General features: G+C 37.3%; 1 long non-coding RNA gene across 1 annotated transcript; it reads left to right on the forward strand.

Moving 5' to 3' along the window:
* The first annotated feature begins 1,826 nt into the window (after positions 1–1,826).
* LOC103143844 (uncharacterized) lies at positions 1,827–6,111 on the forward strand. Its single transcript, XR_476846.2, has 3 exons — positions 1,827–2,049; positions 4,864–4,969; positions 5,157–6,111. It is a non-coding gene; the product is annotated as an uncharacterized LOC103143844 (long non-coding RNA).
* The last annotated feature ends 1,257 nt before the right edge of the window (positions 6,112–7,368 follow it).

Here is a 7,368-nt window from a genome sequence, read left to right on the forward strand (position 1 = left end):
ATCATCTTAGTGATCTGCTATGCCTGTTAAAAGCTCAACATCTGAAAGATTTATTCATATTGTACTTTAAAATAACCTACTGCTGCAAGAAAATGCAGTCAACTAAGCACTGTGCCACATGTTCTCAAACGGATACTAACATGACTTACTAAAAAGAGGGTTTGCAGCTTTCATTTCTTCATGTTTATTAGCTAAATGTGACCAGACCATAAAATCATGCCGAATTGAGGAAATACAATATATCAGGTGTGTCCACTGCTACAGCACTGCCTTATTGCAGCCTTGACACCCATAATGAGGCTGTGCTCATGTGTCCTCTCCTGACACATTTATGCTCTATTAAAACCATTAAGTGGAATTAGGTCTTTTTTTTTAATTGAAACCCTTTTCTTCTTTCTTGTGGATGCTTGTTGTCATGGAGACAAAGCAGGTTTGGCAGATCAACATCTGGTTCAGAGTCAAATTATATTTAATCAGGTCGTTCTGGCTCTCTGCCAGCCTCCAGTTCTTTACCCTGCCTTTATATTGCCTCTCTGTTCATCATCCTTAAGCTCCACCAAAGTAAGCTAATGAATAGAGCAATATTGACTCTTTTAGTCAGCAACCGATTTGGCATTATTACAAAGCAGTATTTACATCGATTCCAACTGCATTTCTTGGCCTTTTGTTTATTTGAGCTCGTCACGAGCCCAAGCTTGAAGCACTTCCTTCTTAGATTAAACAATGGAGGAAATAAGTATAGCTACACGATGTTTATTTAATTTAATTGTGAATCACTGACATGAAAGTTACTATAAAGTGTTTTTTTTCTCGAAACTACATCTGCCTGTGTGTCGCTTTACTGACAATGGGATTTATTTTGCAGTGTTTTGGGGACCTCTGCTGGTCAAACAAGTGAAGCAATCTGAAATCTTTACAGCGCGTTTCAGAAAGTCTGAACACAAAACATACAGTCAACCAGTCCTCCCCCCCTCAAAAGAAAAGCTCAAGCTTAGTGTATTTGTCAGAATATTTCTGTGTCTTTAACTAGCTATGTCATTAACATTGATGGAGAGGCAGAAGCAGGCAGTGAGAAAAATGATTGTCTTCAGGACAAGCAGTTAGTGCTCAAGAGATGGAAGATGGAGCTTCATTCTGGGGCTCATTCTGCTAAAATGGTAGCTTTATTGTTGTCCAGCAGATGAAAAATGGACTGTGTATTGCCTAAGACTTTTTTACTGGCTACAGGTGGACAAAGATGTGGTTTTGTACTGTCGCTGCTGCCATGCTGAAATGAATTCCTCCTTATCATTATTGACTTTATGACCAGACATGTCATACCAGAACATTCTTGGCAGATGAATCGGTTTTGATTGGTCCAGATTATTATTATTTTTTTCTACTTTCAACTCTGGTGTTAACTGAACATTTTGAAGTATAAGTGACTTCTGCAGGTGGTGAATTGGTGGTTCTTACAGCCCACAACCTATTTACGTTTTTTGGCAATGTTTTAAACATCTCACCAGACGGTATTTTGTTGGAACCCTATAATGTAATGCTTGTGATCTGAATGCTTTGGTTCTGAGGTGTGGAATCAGTAGAAAAAAAAGCTTGAATTGACATTATTTGTTTCATGGAAAATTAATAAAATAATTGCCAAAAAATACATAAAAACATGTTAAAAGCATGTGGATTTTTCTGTAAGAAGGAAGGAAATGTTATTCATGAGAAACTCTCGTAAAGTTTTGTCTGAGAAGCAATGTGGCAAAACTATCCTCTGTCTGGTGCTCAAATGTCCTACAGCAGCAAATGCATCGCCACAAAAAGGCGCGCAATGGCTTGATTAGGCTGATGAGGTTCACCTGTTGATGTGACGGAGAATTGAAGAGAGTACTGGGCGAGGACACAGTGCCGTTCTGGGAGGAAATCACTTGCAGCCAAAGAGAAGGTGTTTATCCTGAGGAAAACCTACCTTTTAAAAATGAAACTGAACTGAAAACCTGCCACTGAGCTGCCTGGCCAAGGAGGAAAAAGAGATGAGAAGCAGCCAAGAAAAATATGGAGGTCCAGGTGAGCTAACCATTACATTGTTTTCTCATGCCAGTCCGTATGGTCATCAGTTCCTGACACATTCCCACATGAATTAAGCAACAGGTAGTTTAAGGTTAATGCATTATTGACTGGTGTTGAAATTGGCACGGCAAAACAAGTTTAGTTGTGTGATTTGATTTAAAAAAAAAAAAGTGCCAGTGGTGCCCAAGGTTGATCCTCAAGGGCTGGCATCATGCATGTTTTAGTTCTCACACTGAATAGTCACTTATGTTTCAGTGTAACTGAGTTATAGTAACAACCTTCTCAGCATGTCTGTTCTTCTTAGGCCTCAAATGAGCCACCATTGGATCCAGGTGTGTTAATCCAGGGTGAGAACTAAAACATGCAGGACGCCACCCGACTTTGGGCACCACTGGTTTATGCATTTTACGGAACCTTTAAATGTTGGAGAATTGACTGAAGGGTTTGGTCTGTAGAGATTTTTTTCCCCCTCTTCCACAACTTTTGAAATTGAAGTGCTATCCTCTCATCATCTATGTTGGATGTTTTCTAGACTTTTGACACCTCAGGAGAGATGGGATGCAGGGCGAGCTGAAAATCATGCTGTGGCATGAAATGTAGAAGCACCACAGGACCTTCTTTGGTGCCATTCTGTTACTGACCTTGCCTCAGAATCCACTTACTCACAAACCATCTGCACCATTTATTTTTTTTATCTTTTGTTTGCTCTGCAGAGAAATAATTTTCACCACAACCTCCTTGGTGGTGATAAATATAATTTAAACATTGACTACTCGGTAGAGGAGAAGAAAGGAACCTAAAAGAAATATAATTTTTCACTAGACTTCTTCTTTTTTTTTTTTTTTTAATACATCTACTCTCCAGAGAAAATGGCTCATTTCTCCTTACTGCATCTTAAACACCAAAATTGTCACACTGAATGGTCACTTAAGTTTCAGTGTAACTGGGAAACTGACTGGAGCTGTGCCACTATGGGGCAACAATGGGGTCAAATCTAACTTTAGGGTTTATTTGTAAACTTAAATTACAAAGCAAATGTATTTTTCTCCACTACTAAAGGCAAACCTTTCCAGTAGATTTTCTAACATTGAGAAGATTTAATTTGTTTGTTTTTTTTCTTTTTGTGCATAAGATGTGCCTTATTCAGTGCAACAAATGTAGGAAATGGATAGAGGGATTCTTTATTTAAGTGATGTTATATATAACTTTTTTCTTATCAGTTTTTTGTGCATTATAAATGAAACGTGCAGATATATTATGTTAAAGTTGCTTGTAATGAGCATTTCCTTTATCATATGGATTTCTAGTCTCATCCAAGTTCAATGAGCACAGTAATTTCTGCCTTGATTGTTAATATTATAGTGGAAATGTTTCCAATGTTGACAGTGCAATAAAAATGGCTTTTATAAAAGCCCAACAGCTGGTCTGGGGTGAATGTTGTGATTTGCGCCGTTAGTTTTAGTAAGCATGGTCAGCTGCAACTGTACTAACTTTCTGATTTCTCTTTAATTCTACTGAAACAGCAGAGGTGTACTTAGTTTTTGCTCATGCCGCTCTTCCAATTGCACTCAGTTTTTACTAAATGAATACTGGATTGCTAAGCTCTTCCTGATATGGTTTTGTACTTGCCAATTAAATGCTGCTTAACTCTTACTACCTCATACCGTACTGAAATACACAGTTGAATTTGCAAATAAAATAAAATGCAAAAGTCAACCAAAAAAACCTTATGTGAAATGTTAATTCTATTCTTGCTAAATATGACATGTTGGTGTGGTTCAGTATACTAAAATCACTGCAGTTTAGAGGCGTTCAGTTATATTCAGCTTTACTGAGGTATACAGAAGCTGTTGGTCCCAGCTGTAGCTATTTGGGATTGATTTACCCCAGTTCTAAGGTTTGGGGGGGGAACTCATTCAGTTATGATTTTTACCATAGACAAAATTTGCTCGTAATTATAACCAATAAAGTAACACTGGATGAAAGTGGTAAAATTTTGTTTAAAACTGCCTGCAAAGTATGGTATTGTGTTGATATACTGAAATCCTGTTGTGTTAAAATTAGAGTTTAAGAAATCTGTTGGTGCAGCAACTTTATTTACCATAAACAGTAATTACTGTAATATGTACAAGTGTACACTTGATGGCAGCATTGTGACATTGGAAAAAAGTCGATGCCTCAACATTGACATCATGAAGTGCACAGGATGCTGAGAAACTGACAAATTTAGAGTACTTAAACTTCTTCAGCTATTCTTACTGTGAAACCTAACAGTTGCATAAAAATACAGCAAGCTTATGTTTGTAATGTAAAAATATGTACTATTCTGCTTGCTCATTTTATCAATTTTAGTATTTTAATCAGTTTTTTTTTCTGTGTTTACAGTGATTTCAAATAACTGGGTACCTGAACTGAAAACTTTAGCATATTAGCTTATTTCCTGAGCTATTAAAACAATCTTTAGTATACGCACCACCCCATCTCTACTTTCTCAGGGGAACCTAGATTGCTGAGCAACTGTGGGAGTTGCTAATTGGCAAGCAGGGTGTCTGTTGAAAGGTGGCTGCATAAAGTTTGTAGATGTTTGTTGGGATAAAACATTAAAATCAACTTTTATGTAATAAAATGAAAAACTGACCTCCAGTCTTCTAACAACTATTTGGTACCAGTTAAGAGTGACACTTTGTTTTCAACAAAACATAAGCTGCCAAAGTCTTGTAGTACTGCTGTTTGTGTTGTGATGGGTGGATAAAGGTATACTACAAATAAAGAACCACTGAAATGTATATATTTTTTTCTTTTTTGCTGTAGCTCTGCCAAGAACTGCCAGATCACTTGTAAGTCAAAATCTTGTCAATAGAAAGGAATGTCACTGGTTTTAATCCTGTAGATGTATATCCCTTTTATTTCTTTCATGGTGAGTTGTTTTTGAAGAGTGCTTTTTCTCAGACTGAAATGTATTGTGGAAAAATGAAATGAGAAGGGGTGTCATGTTTAAAATGATAAAAGCACTCATGTCCCGTCTCCATGGTGCTCAGTTATTCTCAGCCAGGAGTGAAGTTGCCTTGTGCCAGTGCTTTTCTAAATCAACATTTCTGTTGTAGACCGGCTTTGTCCTCTGACACATTTTGCTCGAGCTAAATTTGATGACTCCCTCTCCGCTGCCACTTTCCTCTTGGATGGACCCCTCGGGGTACAAGAGTGTCACGGACTGCTGCACCACCCCATCCCGATGTCCGTCGCCCCCAGCACAGTCGTATGCCTTCTCCCCAACCCTGCAGTGCCGCTTTGCAGAGGCAGATTATACTTGATGACTTCATCTTAATCACATTTTCATTTTCTTTTATCAGTGCAGCCGTCATGCTACACTGACTGCAAAATACTCCATAAGTGGGTTCACACAAGCCTCTTATGCATTCACATGTAGGGGAGAGGAATGCTCACAACCCAGAACTGCTTTTGATTAATTTGAAGGAAAAACTTTAAAGTCAAACTCTGCATGATTAAATTACTTTTAAATGGCTGTGACTTTTAATCTTTAACCACAGAGGATTTTCTACTTTATGTTGGAGCAAAACAAACAGAAAATGAACAAGTGTTAAATATTTGTGAAAACTAATTTATTTTTATTTTTTTTAGCCTTTGTTTCATATTATGTTGTGTGCTCTCACTTGGTCTAATTGGAGATAAGACATCTATTATTCATGTAGATTATGCTTTTAATTAACTGTTAAGATTCAATAGGTCTTTATTGCCATGACAGGTCTGTTTGAGGATCCAAACACGGGCAGAACGGTGACAAAATGAAACACTCTGCGTTACAAATGTGCACAAAACTTTCAGTATTCTCATTGTCAAAAAAAGCACACTTTTGCATTGTGGTGCTTTCATTAAATAAGAAATGCAATTAAACGTAATTTCACATATTAAAATGATAAAACAAACATGAAGCATGATCTCCATGCTTTTGCTTAAAATTCTAACAATTGAATACTTATTGCTGTATTAAGCTACCTGATCCATTTCTCAGTCCTACTTCATGCATCATTGCACAATTAACTTTATTTCTATTGTGGAATATCTAACATGTTCATAACATATCTACTTTGTAAATTTTAATACATAAAAAAATGCCTGGAGAGGAGTCATTGGTAGCATCAGATGTTAGTTTGGTAACGAGTTATTTAATCTGAAAATTAAATTGGTACAAAAGTACAGTAGCAACTATTTTATTTTTATTTTAAAGGCAGGATTTCTTTTAGTTGGTGCATAAAAAAAATCAGCATCTGAAACTGTTCAAGACCTTGTATGATTTCAAAATGTAAAGGAAACTGTAATTTTGTTACTTTACAGATTTCCCCTGAAATTATTCATACCCTTGACAGATTTAGGTTTAAAAGCAATTTTTGATTTTGAACACCAGAGTTTTTACAACTGGAAGTAATGCTAATGCTTTTGAGTCCAAAAGGAAATTGGTAGAGGGAGCCAAAGATTAGGGAAATGGCAACGAGGCTTTCCAGGAGGCTCATCGACAAAAATCACGTCAGTGGACGCGTGCAGAAAACCGGCCAGCAATTATAAAAAGGCCTCAGCTGCTTTAAGGCTAATAAAGATTTTACCATTGATTATTGAAAACTATTTAATTTTAGATGTGAGCATTTTTAAAATGTAAAAAAACTTTATTTTCAGAACTACTTTACTCTTTTGAAAGATGGCTGTCTCAACTCATCAGAAATAAACCTTTTACTTGGAAGAAGTGGATGTAAAAGCTAAATCTGAAATCTGATTTGAATAATTTTCAGCTTAACTGTAGCTGTTAACTCACTTTTGTATTGTAAATGAGTTTGGGAATCTAAAGTCATTATCGGAAAAACTATGGGTGTTAAGCGGTTGGCGTGTCTGGAACATGCAGCAGCCCTGCACCACTTCACTCACTTCCAACAGTTTTGACCTTGCTCTAACTTCAGACACACTCCCAGAAACATGGGTTTTCTTGGCCATGGCAGGGCGCCAAAATAAATAACCTGCCCTCAGAGTGTCGGCAGAACCGCAAGAAATCCAAAACCAGGTCCCGGCCCCGGCGGCACTCACTCACAGGGCTATCAGCGAATGACTTGCTGAAATTTTAATTGTCCGAATGCATCATGTGGTTTGGAAACAAAATCAAATCAGGACGGATCATCCTTCCTCTTTGACGCCCATCCAAAAGGAGAGTAGCATTTTTGATTAGGGTTTCATTTATTTATTTTAGCCGGCTCTGATTTCAAGGTCGGGTTACACCAACTTGGGGGACAAACAGATGACATTGTATGGATA

Source organism: Poecilia formosa, unplaced genomic scaffold, assembly GCF_000485575.1.
Source record: "Poecilia formosa unplaced genomic scaffold, Poecilia_formosa-5.1.2 Scaffold0, whole genome shotgun sequence".
NCBI lineage: Eukaryota > Metazoa > Chordata > Actinopteri > Cyprinodontiformes > Poeciliidae > Poecilia > Poecilia formosa.